Genomic DNA, 17435 nt, shown 5'->3' on the forward strand with positions numbered 1-17435 from the left:
AAGTGATCACATGATCCTGAGGCACTACAACTGTCATAAATATGAACCAGTTATCAAGCATCTGAATGTAAATCGCATGATCATGGGGATGCTGCTACGGTCATAAGTGTGAAAAATGGTCATAAGTCACTTTTTCAGTGCTGTTGTGACTTTGAATGGTCACTAAATGAACTGTTATAAGTCGAGGACTAGCTGTATTGGGTTTAGTTTTTATTCCGAGACATTAGTTGATAAAGACCACATTATCATGAGAGTCTTAAGTATCTGACTTTCTCATAAAAGTAACCCCTAAATTTAAACATTTTGTTGAAAAGTGGAACAAAGAGAGGCAAATATTTAATAATCCTGAAGAATTGTTCAGGGCAAGAAAAGTTTGTTGTTGTAGTAGTTATTACTACTACTACTACTACTACTACTATTATTATTATTATTATTGGTTTATTGCACAGCCGGCTGTTCAGATTTGATTTGGCATTTTTATCCTCCTGCTGAGTTCTTCCCAAGGACTTGGGATAGGCAGATGTGCCTGTTTGATGGTGTGAAAGAAATCAGCGCAGGATGTAAGCTTTCCCGAGTGAAGCTGCCTTTTGCAATTGACTGATGGGCAGAAATACAGAAAACTTGAAATATTTCCTGAAATGTTAGGAAGGGCATCGAACTCCAACAGAGGTATACAACTGTTGTGTCTTGCCCGCTCTCACCGCAGCCGGGGTCTTCTTATCTGCTTCCGAACGCTGAGGAATATCCTAGTATGCCTCCCGGCCCCAGCCCTGGCTCCATGCCCAGACAGGCTGAGGAGGAGGGAGCATCTCCCGGCCCCAGCCCTGGCTCCATGCCCAGGCAAACGGAGCAACTAGACCCCTCCCCCTCCCCCACAGCATGTGAGCCTGAGGGAGGCCAATTACCAACAGCTGCCGACTGGAGTGACCCTCGCTTCAGAAGAATTGATAGGCGACGGTGTCAGAAGGAAGGGAGGGGCAGGCCTGGATAAGTGCTGAGTCATGGAGCCACACCCCATGGCCTATATAAAGGACCTGCTTTCTGGCATTCTCTGAGTCAGGCAAAGTCTAAACATATCTTGCTGAAGTCACTTTCTGGTCTCCTGCCTGCCTTGAGGACTTTGCTAGGACTTTGGCAGAGCTGCAGAGGCACACCTGATTTGGATTTCCCTGACCCGGCCGTCAGCGGAGGAGTGGGACACGACAACAACAGAGGTATACTACAGAGGTATACTACAGAGGAATACAAATACAAGCACCTGAGGGTAGAACAAGAAGCAATGGGTGGAAACTAATAAATGAGAGAAGCAACTTAGAACTAAGAAGAAATTTCCTGACAGTTAGAACAATTAATCAGTGGAACAACTTGCCTGCAGAAGTTGTGAATGCACCAACACTGGAAGTTTTTAAGAAGATGTTGGATAACCATTTGTCTGAAGTGGTGTAGGGTTTCCTACCTAGGCAGGGGGTTGGACTAGAAGGCCTCCAAGGTCCCTTCCAACTCAATAAGTGTTCCAATAACAATTATTATTAAGGGCCGGATAGCTCAGGCTGGTAATAGCCTGTTATTAAGAACACAGAAGCCTGCAATTATTGCAGGTTCAAGCCCGGCCCAAGGTTGACTCAGCCTTCCATCCTTTATAAGGTAGGTAAAATGAGGACCCAGATTGTTGGGGGGGCAATAAGTTGACTTTGTAAAAATATACAAATAGAATGAGACTATTGCCTTATACACTGTAAGCCGCCCTGAATCTTCGGAGAAGGGCGGGGTATAAATGTAAACAAAACAAAAAAAAATTATTATTATTATTAATTAACTTTGAATGGTAAATTAATTTTAAAAATTAGAATATACTTGTAAGATTTTTGAAGTAACTAATGTAGTCCTTTTGTTTTCTCTGCCGGTTCAAAGATACTCTTACTGAAATGCTTCCAGGCTGGAAAGCTTTCCAAAGTAATCTCTATTATTTTTCCAAAATACGGAAATCTTGGAACGCTGCTCGTAATGACTGTTTAGCAAGGCATACTTCAGATTTGGTTTCTTGTAGATATGGTGAAGAACAAGTGAGTACAGGCAGATGTGTCACCATTTTTCTAAAATGGGTGCTTCATGAAAAAGTCTCAATTACTTTTCCAAAATGGTGGTTGAAAATGGGTGCAACTAGGAAGCTGCCTGGATTCCTAACACAGGAGAAGTTATCATAGCCGCTTCTCTGTATTGGCGGGCAGAGCGGTAAGGGCAAGAAAGAAAGTGGGCAGGGAACATCCTTGATCAGGTCTGGTTAGGACCCAAGAAGGCAGGAAATTTGCTGGGAAGTGGCATATTGTGCAGAACAAAATAAAATATGGGGGATGGGAGGGAGGAAGAAAGGAGGGAGGGAGGTGGAAGGGAGAGGAAGGAAGAAAGGAAGGAGGGAGGGAGGGAGGGAAGGACAGAAGGAAGGAAGGGGAGGAGCAAAAACAAAAGGAACAGAGTGATGGGAAGGGAAACAAAAAAATGAAATAGAAGGGAAGGGAAGGCAAAAAGAATCTGATGGAAACCCCTTCCTCATATTCTAATCCTTGGAATTGTGATCTGAAAACACAGGGAGAGTTCCTCTTCCATCAAAGGACCGGCCCCTGTAGTGGAATATGAGAACTCGCCACAGAACAACTCACCATGGCCCACTTGCCACGAGAAAAGTTGCTGTGGGACAATTCAATTTATTTATTTATTTATTTATTTATTTATTTATTTATTTATTTATTTATTTATTTATTTATTTATTTAATTGCATTTTTTATACCGCCCTATCTCCCGGGGGACTCAGGGCGGTTTACAGCCTAATAAAAACATACATATAAATACAAAATAAAACACCAATTAAAAAACTTATTAAATAAGGCCGAATATTAAAAAATTGCGATAAAAATAATAAAACCCCGTTAAAACCAAATTTAAAATTTAAAATTCTAGTCCAGTCCTGCGCAAATAAATAGATGTGTCTTATTTTATTTTATTTATCATCTTATTTTATTTTAAATTATTTAAAATAATTTTAAAAATATTAACTGTGGCAAGTTGTAGACCTCCTTGTACCTTTGCTTTATACCCATAGATGCTCAAAGCCCCTGAAGCTTCAGAAACACTGCTGGTTGGGAAGGGGAGAAGCTCAGTCAGTCCTTAGTGGGGTCAGGGGGAATCAGGGGCCACGTATGTTCCTCCCTTAAACCTTAATTTGCAATAAACTCTTTAGCTCACGCTGGTAAAGCCTGTTATTAAGAACACAGTAGCCTGCAATTACTGCAGGTTCGAGCCCGGCCCAAGGTTGACTCAGCCTTCCATCCTTTATAAGGTAGGTAAAATGAGGACCCAGATTGTTGGGGGGGCAATAAGTTGACTTTGTAAAAATATACAAATAGAATGAGACTATTGCCTTATACACTGTAAGCCGCCCTGAGTCTTCGGAGAAGGGCGGGGTATAAATGTAAACAAAACCAAAAAAAAATTACCTCTCTCTCCCCCCCCCCCTCTGCCTTTCCTTCTCTCTCACTGTCCTGTCTATCTCTTTCCCCCATCCATCCATCCATCCATCCATCCATCCATCCATCCATCCAATCTACTTTTTCCTCCTCAAGCGTTTTATAGATCTCATGTCACTTAAGAATAACCGTGACTATTGGATTGGACTCCAGAAGAACAGGAGTGCTACCAATGGACTGTTGTGGCTAGCTGGATTTCATGCGGGAACTGTGTAAGTTTTCAAACAAAATCTAATTATGTGACAAGTTGTGCATCAGAGTTTCATGCCCACTACCCTCCCCTCAAGACCCGCCTCAGTCCTGGCAGACCAGTTCTTGGATTTACACATCATGATAAGTGAGTGGTAATGTGGAGGTCAGCTCGAGAGATACCCCAAACCAAGCAACAGGTTCTTCTGCACAGAAGGTAACAAACACATTACTTCCTGGTTAAAATCAGGAAGTAATGACACATGGGCAGGTTGCCAGATAGCCAAACTACTTGTCACAATCGCTACCGGACTGCACAATCCAGTCCAATCCAATCCAGGAGCATTTCATCCCTGGTAGCAGGAGAGTTGCTAACCATGATTGTCTGGGAAGTGCAAAGTGCAATTTCAAGTGAACAGTCACAGATGGTCACCCAAAGGCAGGAAGTCTAACAAACCACATAGATCAACAGAATGAGAAGCGCCCAAGGGCCATTTCAGAATGAGGGTGGTTGAGGAACAGAATCCAAGTTTATTTATTTGATTTTCATCCCAACTTTATTACTTTGATAAAAAACTCAATGTTGTGTCTTGCCCGCCCTCAGAGCAGCCGGGGCCTTCTTATCTGCTTCCGAACACGGAGGAATGTATGCCTCCCAGCCCCAGTCCTGGCTCCATGCCCAGACAAACTGCAGAAGAAGGAGCACCTCCCTGCCCCAACCCTGACTCCATGCCCAGGCAAATGGAGCAGCTAGACCCCTCCCCCTCCTCCACAGCATGTGAGCCTGAGGAGGGTTTATTTCCAACAGCTGCTGATTGGAGTGACCCTCGCATCAGAAGATTGGATAGGCGGAGGCAACAGAAGGAAGGGAGGGGCAGTCATGGAGCCACACCCCATGGCCTATATAAAGGATCTGCTTTCTGGCAGTCCCTGAGTCAGGCAAAGTCGAACTTATCTTGCTGAAGTCACTTACTGGTCTCCTGCCTGCTCTGAGGACTTTGCTAGGACTTTGGGCAGAGCTGCAGAGGCAAGCCTGATTCGGATTTCCCTGACCCGGCCGTCAGCGGAGGAGTGGGACACGACACTCAAGGTGGCAGACATACCTAATATTGCTTCCTATTTTCCCTGCTGGCACTAGCCTTGATGATGTTAGCTAGTTGGGTAATGAAATGTCTTGCAAGAAAACAATGAAGCTCAGAGAGCACCGTTTCAACCCTGAGCTACAAAGATTCTCTTTTATTAGATCAACTTCTACCGCAGATCTGACAAAGTGAAATATAACCCCTAGCATCTCCCCTTACACTTGACCACTAGAAGTGCCTATGGACCTCCTGCTGAATTTCAAATATCCACTCCCTCCCTCCCCCAATGCCCTGCTGTAAATTTGCCCGTAACAAGTTTTCTATTTCATACGGACAGAAAACCCTAATCTAACAATAACCCATTGTGACTGTGATTTGGTGGCAGGAGAAAGCTCTAGATCGACTTAGATCTAGATCTAGACCTCTACATTTATTTCTCTAGATCTACATATCTAGATCGAGACTGATGAGTATTGTGGTTCTTTTTTCAGGTACTGGGCTGCAGGGCAACCCAATGGTGGAAGTAAAGAAGGCTGCATTGCAGTTTTACCTGACTGCCCACTTAAGGCCTGTTGGCATGATTCTCCTTGTGCTATGCTTAGATTCTTTTGTTGTAAAATGATACCAAGGAACATGTGGTTCTACTAGCTAGTTCAAGATAATGGAAACTGATTATAAGATCTCCAAACTCAGCTGCCTTGGTGTTAATAAATGCATTGTGGGAATCAAATTTTGCCAACTTCCTTTTCTCTGCCAGCTTCCTACTTGTCCTTATTATCTTGACAAAATATATCTTACACCATCTGAAAACATTTATTGAGATTGTGATAAGTTACACAATACTAGCTTCTCCCCGCCACCCCTGTAAATGTATAATTCTTTATAGCCTTTGGTGGCTGAGGGAAGGCCAAGATGTTACAAGGATAAAGAAGTACAGACCAATTTCATTACTAAACAATGACTATAAACTTTTTGCTGACTTGGTGCTTGAGGTGGAAAAGAACGAAACTTTGATTTTGGGTTTTACCGATTAGACAGGTTTTTTTGTTAGAGAAATGGCTAGTTTATACTACTTTGTAAAAGTAAAAAGTTGAGCTTTGATGTTATTATTTTATTCTACTACACCAAAGGAATTCGGAACTTAACAAAAACAAAATGAATAAAAGCTCATCCAGCTTTACATGGATGACCTGAAGCTTTATGGAAAAATCAGAACCCCAAATCCCATCACTGACAAACATCGCAAGTGTTGGTGGTGCAGATGTAGGAATGGAGTCTGGCCTAGAGCAGGGCTGTCAAACTCAAGGCCCATGGGATGCTTAGATCTGGCTGGTGGGGCCACCCTGGAAACAGCAAAGGACCAGCCAGTGGTGCCTCTGCTGGTGAAAATGGAGCTCAGGGGGCTGTGTGGGGCCCTCCCGAGCTGTTTTCGCTGGCAGAGTGCTGCAGGAGGCCATCACGGCTGAAAACGGAGCTTGGGTGCCCGTTTTGGCTGGCAGAGTGCTCAGGCCTCCACAGGCACCCCGACACAAGTGATATCAAGCTGGCTACACCCCCCCCCGCTCCCCCCAACCCCCCAACCCCCCTGAGGTCAAACACAACCTTGATGCAGCCCTCAATGAAATCAAATTTAACACCTCTGGTCCAGAGCAATGTGCTTCAGTAGCAATGAGGCAGGCTAATGGAACTGGGATGCCGAATGGTCAAAGAACCCATCAGGAGCCCTCAGGAGGAAGCCTACGAGTATGTAGGAATTTTATATTCCTGGATCACATCACGCACGGACAAGTTAATAATCTGATTCGTAACGAATACACCTGAAGACTAAGAAGACAAAAGTGGAAACAGCATCAATAAGTGGGCTGACCTGTGATCCAATAGACAGCTGGAAATATTAACCAGACACAAACTGAACAATTTGAACCAAAAAATAAGAAAACTGATGACTATTCCCTCTGTCAGCCCTGGAGGCCATCTTTTCTTTGGAGCTTCAGGGTTCCATATTTAGCGCCTGGGAAAACGGGAGGGGGGAATTTGCAAGGACTGGAGAAGATATATAGCCATTACAACATTCTTTCAGTTTCGGGTTTTCCTATTTGTGCCAATATGACCTCTCTAATAAAATGGATCTTTAAGGAACTTCTAGCCTTGGAGTCCTCTTTAGTTGGGGGTGTTACTTGGAACCCTGGCACCCTGGGCATGACAGAAGATACGATGAAAACTCTTTAATTTCATAACATATGGACAGACTTCACCCTTGTTTCAAGTGGGAAATGGTGACCATCCTAGATCCAGTCAAGTCCAAAAAGAGGAGGGAATTTCTAGAACTTGGACAAATTGGCCATCAATAGACACACAGACTTAAACGATACCTACATACTGTTAAAAAGAGACAATCAACGAGCCAAAAAGGGAACCAAAAATACCAAAAAGTACCTCCCCACCAGCAATCAGCACCCAGATGAGCTCAGATTAACTGCAAGATTAACCTCAAACCAACAATCAAGAAGTAAACAATGCCCCAATCAATACACTGGATCCTTGCCGGCTTACCTCATCCCATTTTGTGCATCAGAGGTAGGATGTGCCCGAGACAGAACGATTTCCCTGCAGCCGAGAGGGACATTCTTCCTGGGGAAGGTGCCCGGAGCGCCACCGATGTGCAGTTGCTTTCTGAACGGGGCAAGGAGGAGGGACGGTTCAACAGGAGGCAGAAGGAATATTTTGCACGGGTGAGGAGGAGGAGGACTCAGAAGGACTCTTCCCTTTCTCCTGCCAACCTCAGCGGCTGCAGGATATTTGGGGAGCCCTTTCCCTGAGCATTTTCACAGCTGGGAGCACCCCTGGGTCCTCCCTTTCTCTGGGCTTTGTGATTGAGCTTGGATTCACGTTCCCTTTTAAGGGAATAGTGGTGTCCTCAGAGTTCCTGGCGAGGAGGAAAGCCCACTTATACTTTCAAGCTGGAGATGGATTAAACCTCCTGAGAAATCTCCTCTTCTCGAGTGACAGCAAGTTTGCTGAGCAAGCAATAGAAATAGCACTTAGACTTATACACCGCTTCACAGTGCTTTTACGGCCTTCTCCAAGCGGTTTACAGAGTCAGAATAATAGCGGAGTCACTAATGAAACTTACAAAGTCACTAATAGTTACTTTTCTGCCAGAACATCCGTCCCATGGAGCATCCTTCCTGCAGAGATTAGGATGGCCCTGATCCTGCTGGCCGTTGGTACTGGTGTGTGAACAACCATGGGCTGTAACGTTTTAATTTTTGTACTTCTGATGGACATTTATTTTTAATTCATTTAAAGATTGTTTACTGCCCAGAGTCACTTGCTGGAAAAGATAACCATCCAAGTTGAATAAATAAAATATCTCCTGCATTATAAGATTTTGGAAGCCGGATGACATGAGAAGCTGATATGGCTGAGAACTAAATTGTCCAAGTACCAGTCAATTTGGGGAGATATCTGGATTTTACTGTAATTTCTTCCTCTTGAAGTTCAGAAAAAATAGACTTCACCCATATTAAATCTTGCTGACGTGTTTATTCTAATTTTTCAGTTTTAACCTATCCATATGACAGCATGGTCTGTCCCTAGAAGTATCTCTGTGATACTTTTCTGCCTTTTATTTATGACAAAAATTTTGATTGGATTCACTGTTTTGGCCTCAGGAGGCCTATGTCTGCACTGATGTTGCTTGAAGGAGACAACAAAGAAATGGAAATTTGGACAATTGTTTGGGATTTTTAGTGGTTGGGGAGTGGGTGTTGTGTCTTATTTTGCCAAAAACAAAGAAAGCTTAAAAATTAAAGGAAGTTAAAGACCGATGTAGAAATGAATCTTAACACTGTAGCTATTTTCCATGGCTTCTATTTACACTATATTTTAAAAGTCCAATTTCACTTCAGTTCCATCTTATTTTCTCCTTCTCAGTTCCTGCTTTCTATTCCTGTTCTGTCCAAATTTTTACTTTTATTCCACATTTCCCCCTTGTTTGCTCTTGGTTGGGCTTCCTGGCGTTTTCTCTTCTCTTCTCACGAATCTTTGCTCCATCTGAGGGAAATGACTGAGAGAACTTTTCCCTCACGCCTGTCTGAGGGAAGGACAAAGATGCCTCTCTCCCCTCATTTCTTTCAGCTGCTGCCTCCTTTCTGGAGCCTCTCCTCATCAGGGCAGTCTATCTTTGAGTTGCAATCTTCACTTCAGTTCCTGAGTTTCGGCTTTGTTTATTCGGTTTTTTCCTCATGAGGCCTGTGGAGGCAGAGTTTCAGGCAGCCATCTTGTCTTTCCTCCTTCTCGCCTCCTGCCTAGCAACAGCCCTTTGATTGGATGCTGCTGTTTGATTGGCAGCTGGGACAACATGAGGATGGCCACAAAGGGAGGGAAGAAGGAGCACAAGGGCCTAAATGCCTCCCACCGACCCGTACGCTCTCACAGAGAGGGACTTCTCAGGGTGCCGTCCGCCAAGCAATGTCGGCTGGCGGCCCCCAGGGGAAGATCCTTCTCTGTGGGGGCTCCCACCCTCTGGAACGAACTTCCCCCGGGTTTACGCCAAATACCTGACCTTCGGACCTTCCGCCGCGAACTGAAAACACATCTATTTATTCGCGCGGGGCTGGCTTAAATTTTATTGGTTTTAAATTTTTATTATTAATTTTAAGGGTTTTTTAGTTTTATATATTTTAAAGTTTTTAGGCCACTATATAATAAGTTTTTTAATCTGTATTTTAATTGTATATTGTATCGTTTGTTTTTACCTTGGCTGTACACCGCCCTGAGTCCTTCGGGAGAAGGGCGGTATAAAAATCGAATAAATAATAATAATAATAAAATAATAATAAATGGCAGGAGGATGAGAAAGCCCAGCTGAGAGAGATCGGTGCAGAGATGGCCTCTCGGCCAATTGTCCTCTGCCTGACTCTCCCCCCACTGACCCAGAGAATGAAAAATTTGGGGAACATTAAAAGAGGCAGAATATTACATTTCCCCAAAATATAAATATACAAATAGAATGAAGACTATTGCTAACATAGTGTAAGCCGTCCTGAGTCTTCGGAGAAGGGCGGGATATAAATGCAAATAAAAAAAAAAAGGAGAAATGGAGAAAAATCTTAACAAAAGCAGAAAGCCGCCCTCAACAGATGTAGATTTTGTTTGTGAAATCTATTCACAAAGAAAACACCTTCAGCCACAGTTCCCCAGGCTGGAGTGGCTGGGATTAACTCAATTTACATTCCCCACCCAAATTCTAAGAAAGAGGACATGACCTCTTAGGTCCTAAGACTTAGGACATCACAGGATTAACCCACAACCATTAGAATAGCAAGAGACACAAGGCTCACTACATTGCACAACCCCCTCCAGCATCTCAGAACCCTATAAAGGATCCATGTGCTCATCAAACCAATTTGTCAGCTGCCCCAGAACTACATGCTGTTGCTGGTTCTGCTCATCAATAAACGGACCTTCTTTCCAATCAGCCTCCATTTTATTTCCATTTATTCCTGGACCTGCATTTTTATTGCTACAAATCATTAAATGTTGTTTATTTCTGAAGAAGTCCTAGTTTGTTGCCCGTTTCCTCCTCCTGATTTTAATACAAAAGTTTGGGTTCTCTGTCTTGCAACATTAGTTTTTCACCTTCTGCTCCATCATCTTCTTCACCATTCAGGATGAATTGTTAAATACGCTGAAGAGACCAAATGGGTCTCAAAAAGCCACCTGCACATCGTAAGTTGTTTCTGCCATCTTTTCCTCTGTTAAAGAATATGTGGTTGATACATGGTGGGCTACAGTTCTTCTTTTTTTTTAAGTTTAAAACAGAATATAAAATAAAAGAAGGAAGGAAGGAAGGAAGGAAGGAAGGAAGGAAGGAAGGAAGGAAGGAAGGAAGGAAGGAAGGAAGGAAGAGTGCCAAAAAAATAGAAAGAATAGAAAGATGTTTCCAATTTTGAAAACAACAAAATACCTTATACCACCAGACTTGAAATCCTGGGATTAGAAAACTTGGAACTCCGCCGACTCCGACATGACCTGTGTTTAATACACAGAATCATCTATTGCAATATCCTTCCTGTCGAAGACTACTTCAGCTTCAATCACAATAATACAAAAGCAAACAGTAGATTCAAACTTAATGTCAACCGCTTCAAACTTGATTGCAGAAAATATGACTTCTGTAACAGAGTTGTTAACGCTTGGAACTCACTACCTGACTCCATAGTCTCTACTCAAAATCCCAAAAACTTCAACCAAAAACTGTCTGCTATTGACCTCACCCCATTCCTAAGAGGACTATAAGGGGCGTGCATAAGAGCACAAAAGTGCCTACCCTTCCTGTCCTATTGTTCCCTTTCATTATATCAAATTAACATAGTTGTTGCATACTTTTGCTTATATATATGTTTTTCTTTTATGATGTGTTGTTGTTTTATGTCGATGTTTGTGTATACCGTTGTGACAAAATGAAATAAAAAAAAATATTTCAGCCAATGTTTATACATTTTTATTAACATGTTCATTGTAACAATCTATTTCAGCCTTTTTTGTCTACGTAACTATTATTTAAAAAAAAAAAAGATTCTAAGCCACCCAGAATCAGTAATTGAGATGGGCAGCTATAGAAACTGAATACATATGTGCATAAATAAATATTTCTATCAAGCTCATCTCCCTTACTCTCTACCCCGTTGAAGATAAACTCAAAATGTACTAGCACACTACCTTTTGCAAGAGGTCCAACATTTTCTCACGTTTTATGTAAGATTGCTGAAGTCATACTAAGTTTGACTGTCCTTCAATATTTTTTAAAAAAGCATTGTCTATGAGGTCATCAAGGTCATAGTTGTCCCAAAGGTGTATTTTCTTTTCCAAAAGGCAAATGGACTTGCTTGGTGTTTCTTTGAAAAAAATTTTATTTCTCATCAAAACTCAAGAAGCTTCTTGGATGAGAAGCAAAATGTTTTTTTTTAATTTTATTTTTTAAATAAAATAATACAAACATATCACATATACATCTAAATGCAAAAAAAGAAAGAAAAAAGAAAAAGAAATATTACAGTGCACCCTCACCTACCAGAGACCGTCCCCCCCATAACAACTAAAAGATATACAATATATTCCAATTGTGCCCTTATCCCCTCCAAACCAAACATATATTCTTGAGTAATTTTATTCCCTTTGCCTTCCACCAACACTGATTTTCCAAAATCCCCCCATATTTCAATATAATTGTTTGCTTTGATCATCCCTTTTTAAAATTTAATTTCTGTTGTTAATTTATCATTTCTTGCCATACTCCATGGCTTAGGACTGGGTTATTTATGGGACCGCCTACTGCTACCATTTGCCTCCCACCGACCCGTGCGCTCCCATAGGGAGGGCCTCCTCAGGGTGCCGTCAGCCAAACAATGCTGGCTGGCGGCCCCCAGGGGGAGGGCCTTCTTTGTGGGGGCTCCCACCCTCTGGAATGAGCTTCCCCCAGGACTTCGACAACTTCCTGACCTCCGGACCTTCCGCCGCGAGCTGAAGACGTATCTATTCTTCCGCGCATGACTGGCTTAATTATTTTAATTATTATGATTATTATAATTATTATTATTGTTATTAATTTTAATGGGGTTTTAGGGTTTTTAATGTATTTTAATTATGGGCCAAATTTAATAAGTTTTTTAATATTGGTTTTAATTGTATTGTATCTATTTATTGTTGGTTTTATCTGGCTGGAAACCACCCTGAGTCCTTTGGGAGAAGGGTGGTATAGAAATTAAATTATTACTATTATTACTATTAATATTACTATACTCCAAATTTCATTATACCACTCATTTCTTTGAATATCCCAGTTTCGTCCTCAATATTTAGCCATCACTAATCTAGCTGCCATTATCAAATTTACAATCAATTCCTTTTTTGTTTTATTTATTTCCCATTTTTCCACCAGCAACAATAATGCAATTCTCAGTGACATGTCTAAATTTACATTCAAAAGTGCTCTAATTTCCCTAAACACCACGTCCCATATTTTTTGTGCACTATCACAATCCCACCACATATGTTTATATGTTCCAACCTCTTTCTTGCACCTCCAACAAATATTTGTATATTTACCATCTATTTGATTTAATTTACGTGGTGTTAGGTACCACCTCCATATCACTTTATATCCGTTTTCCTTAACTGACATATTCTTATATATGCTTCTATTCCAAATATTTTTCCAATCATTATCATTTATTTCTCTTAAATCTGATTCCCAAATTAATTTTAAACCTTTTGCCTGCTCTTGTAATTCAGTTAATAGTCTATATTTTTCCCCCCAAAATGTTTTCAAAGAAAAAAAATCCACCAAGAAAATCCAACTGCCTTTTAAAAAAGCATTATTTTACTGGGAGAATATTTATTTATTTATTTGAATGTATATTTTGCCTTTTCTCCAGAACTTCAAAATCCCTTACAATACTACTGTCTATTTGTAATTTCTCCTACACCCTTGTCCCAAGTCATCAAGAGCTTCTCTGGCAGAGGGTGAACTTCCCTCTTTCCATTCAGGGTCCAACAACCTCCACCACCATACCAGTTTGGCTTTCAACTTATGGCTTGGACCTGCTCAGTGCTTCTGCTTCTTGCAATAAGTCCATCAAGAAGAGAAAACGAGAGTTGAAAGACAAGTCTTCAAGAGCCATGATTCTAGCAACCAGGTTAATTGTTTATTTTTTTCCCAACAGCCAGACTTTCCTTACAAACCCAGTTTCTCGGTTCATGACAGTTGGCATAGATCCAGTTGCGACTGTCCATTGAAGGATTGATCAAAGTGCAGCCGCGGTCCCCTTTTCTGAAGACTTTTGGTTGCCTGGAATGGCCAAGTGACCAATACCTATTGGGAGGAGAGAGGAAGGTTACTATTACCTTAAAGGAAGACTCTGGAAGAAGGTGCTGAGTCTAGTGGGCTTGAGTGTGCTACTCTTTGAGACCAGGAATCGGCCACCTGTGGATTAGAATCAGAATAGAGCTGGAAGGAACCCCCTGCATTTCATTACCCTACTAGGGAACATCATCAGTGCTAGAAGGGAGTGGGGTTGAAGAGGAGGGGGAGGGGGCAGGGGAGGGGGAGGGGGAAGAGGAGGACTTTAGGGTCCTTAGTGCTCTCTGAGCTTGGTTGTTTTCTTGCAGGCATTCCACTACCCCACTAGGTAACATCATCGCTGTTAGAAGCAAGTAGGAGAACTAGCAGCCCTACCCTTCTTTTTGAGCACTGATGATGTTAGCTAGTTGGGTCATGAAATGTCTATAAGAAAACAACCAAGTTGAGTGATTACCAAGTATCCCACAGTCCAACCTGTTCTAGGTCAACCTGTATTTCTAGTTTAGACATGAGAAGCAGGGGGTGGTGGAGTTGTTAGAATTCAGTATTGCAGGCTAACTCTGCAGTATTCTATTCTGTAAGGGGCTGCCACAAAGAAGGCCTCGACCTATTCTCCAAAGCACCCGAACGTTGGTCAACGTTGGTGGATGGAAACTAATTAAGGAGAGAAGCAGCGTAGAACTAAGGAGGAATTTCCTTGCAAAACAATTAATCGAGTGGAACATCTTGGCTCCAGAAGTTGTGGAGGCTCCAACACCAGAAGTTTTTAAGAAGAAATTGGACAACCATTTGTCTAAAATGGTATAGGGTTTCCTGCTTGAGCAGGGGGTTGGACTAGAAGATCTCCAGGGTCCCTTCCAGCTCTGCTGCTCTTTTATACTGCCTCCTGGTTTCTACCCCAGGTGCTCTTAACCATTGTCCCAAACTTTCTTTTTTGTCAAATTCCTGCCCACTCCTAAATTCACTGGGAAATGGGGGACAGAGGACATGGTTCAATCTGTCTTCCTACTGCAAAATGCAATAGTTGGGCTGTTGGAGGGGGCTTCAACTGAATGATTCCACTGATACGAGATTATTTTAAGATTTTTGAGCCCAATATTTTTATAGCTAAGCAAGACGTTTGCTAAGTGAGTTTTGCCTCATTTTATCCTCTTTCTTGCCACAGTTGTTAAGTAAAGCACTGTGTTGTTAAATTAGTAACATGGTTGTTACGTGACCACATGAGACACTGCAGCCAAGGGTGAAATCTAAAAATTTTCCCTACCAGTTCTGTGGGCGTGGCTTAATTGGTGGGCGTGGCTTGGTGGTCAGATGACTAGGTGGGCGTGGCCAATAACAATAAATAATAAAAATAATAAACAAAGTATACAAAACAATAACAGGTACCAAAAACCAACTTTCACACTTTACACACACACAACACAACACAACACAACTGACTCACACACAATGTAAAAGCAGCTGCACTTCACCCAAAATGGCCCCTGCAACAAGCAGGAACCTCACACAGTCACAAAAAGCTCAAAAACCAACTTTCACACTTTATACACATACAACACAAAACAAAACAACATAACATAACTGACTCACACACAGTGTAAAAGCAGCTGCACTTCACCCAAAATGCCCCTGCAACAAGCAGGAACCTCACACTTTCACACTTTACACACACACAACCACAAAATGCCACATACAGTTTTGTGAGATTTTGTGTGTTTGTGTAGTTAGAGTGAAACGCTACAGAAATACACCAAATCTCAGAAAGCTGCACACATATTTTATTTTATTATTTTATGTATTTATTTATTTAGATCAGGGGTCTCCAACCTTAGTAACTTTAAGGTTTGTGGACTTCAACTCCAGAGTTCCTCAGCCAGCAAAGCAGGCAGATTCAGTTGCTCACAAGGAGATGGATTTTAGGCAGGCAGAGTCAGTTGCTAGCTGAGGCAACTGATTACAGTAGCTGAAGTAAAGCATGGCTTTGCCTGCCCAAAAGAAGCAGTAATTATAGGTAAATGAGGAGGGCATGGGTGGGGGCTCTTGTAAGTGGGGCTGTTAAAAAGTGATTTTAAAAGCCTGTGATGATCAGGAAACTCATCTGGGATTGCCAGAGGAAAAAAAAAGATTTTAAAAGCTCCTCTGACGATCTCAGCTGAAGTTCCCTCATAGCAGCCCAGAACCTCTTAAAATAATTGTTCTAACATGTTTTTTAAGGTTCTGGTGATGAGAAACTCAGCTGGGATCACCAGAGGAGCTTTTAAAACCTTTTGTTTTTACAACCTCTTCACCGGAAGAGGTTGTTTAAAAAAAGAGTTTAAAGGCTCTGACGATCCCAGCTGAGCCGCAGGCTCCTCAAAGGCTTTTTTGTTTTTTACTTTTAAAGGCATATTTTCAGCTGAAGAAAAGATGCTTTTAAAAGTAAAAAAAAACAAACCTCTGATGATGGTGTGGCTCAGCAGAGGCAGTGGGCGGGGTCAGGGATTTTTGCTACCGGTTCTCCGAACCACCAGCCGCCATCGCTACTGGATCGGGTGAGCCGGTCCGAACCGGGAGCATTTCACCCCTGACTGCAACTATCATAAATATGAGTTAGTGGCCAAATGTCTGAATTTTGATCACATGGCCACGGGAATGGTTGTAAGTGTGAAAAATGGTCCGTCTCACTTTTTTCAGTGTCGTAAATTTGAACGGAGACTAAATAAATTGTTGTGTGTTAAGGACTACCTGTATTGCAAGAAAGGGTGCTGGCAACCCAATGTCTGAACCTCCTTTCTTGGATCTCAGCTTTAAAGACTCACTCAGTGATTAATTGGGATCCATCTGACCATTCCCAATTATTGCCCTTATTTGCAGTTGAAAGGCCAATCCAAGATGCCTCACTGAGCTGGGTGTTGAGATAATTCTGCAAAAATATGCCAAACACAACATTTTAAGGAAAGCTTTACAATTGAGTACATGTGAAAATTGGGATGATGCTAAACTCTACTTGGTTTATTTTCTAATTTGTATGCTACATGCAAGGTTTAAAATTAATTAAAAATAATTGTTACCAACCTGCCTTCCATTGAGGACCTGTATACTGCACGAATCAAGAAGAGGACCGTGAAAATATTTGCAGATCCCTCGCATCCTGGACATAAACTGTTTCAACTCCTACCCTCAAAACGACGCTATAGAGCACTGCACACCAGAACAACTAGACACAAGGACATTTTTTTCCCAAAGGCCATCACTCTGCTAAACAAATAATTCCCTCAACACTGTCAAACTATTTACTGAATCTGCACTACTATTAAACTTCTCATCGTTCCCATAACCCATCTCCTTCCACTTATGACTGTATGACTGTAACTTTGTTGCTGGTAATCCTTATGATTTATATTGATATATTGACCATCATTTGTGTTGTAAATGTTGTACCTTGATGAAGGTATCTTTTCTTTTATGTACACTGAGAGCCTATGCACCAAGACAATTTCCTTGTGTGTCCAATCACACTTGGCCAATAAAAAAAAAATTCTATGACTATATCATTAATGGGTCTATGCCAGATAATGGGGTGAATATTCAATCCCTAACAATTATGGGGAGGGGGGATGGATAATAAGAGCTCAGAAATTGCGAAAAGCAGAAATTATGCTTTTGGGGTTCACCTTGACAGGACTCTTCTCAAATTCTATTGAATGTGGAACAAAGATTGCACATCTATTCAATGAAGCATGGATAACAAAAAAGAAGTGGAATGTAAATAAAAATAATAGTAAAGAAAGAGCACAT

This window comes from Ahaetulla prasina, chromosome 8 (assembly GCF_028640845.1).
Source record: "Ahaetulla prasina isolate Xishuangbanna chromosome 8, ASM2864084v1, whole genome shotgun sequence".
NCBI classification, from domain to species: domain Eukaryota; kingdom Metazoa; phylum Chordata; class Lepidosauria; order Squamata; family Colubridae; genus Ahaetulla; species Ahaetulla prasina.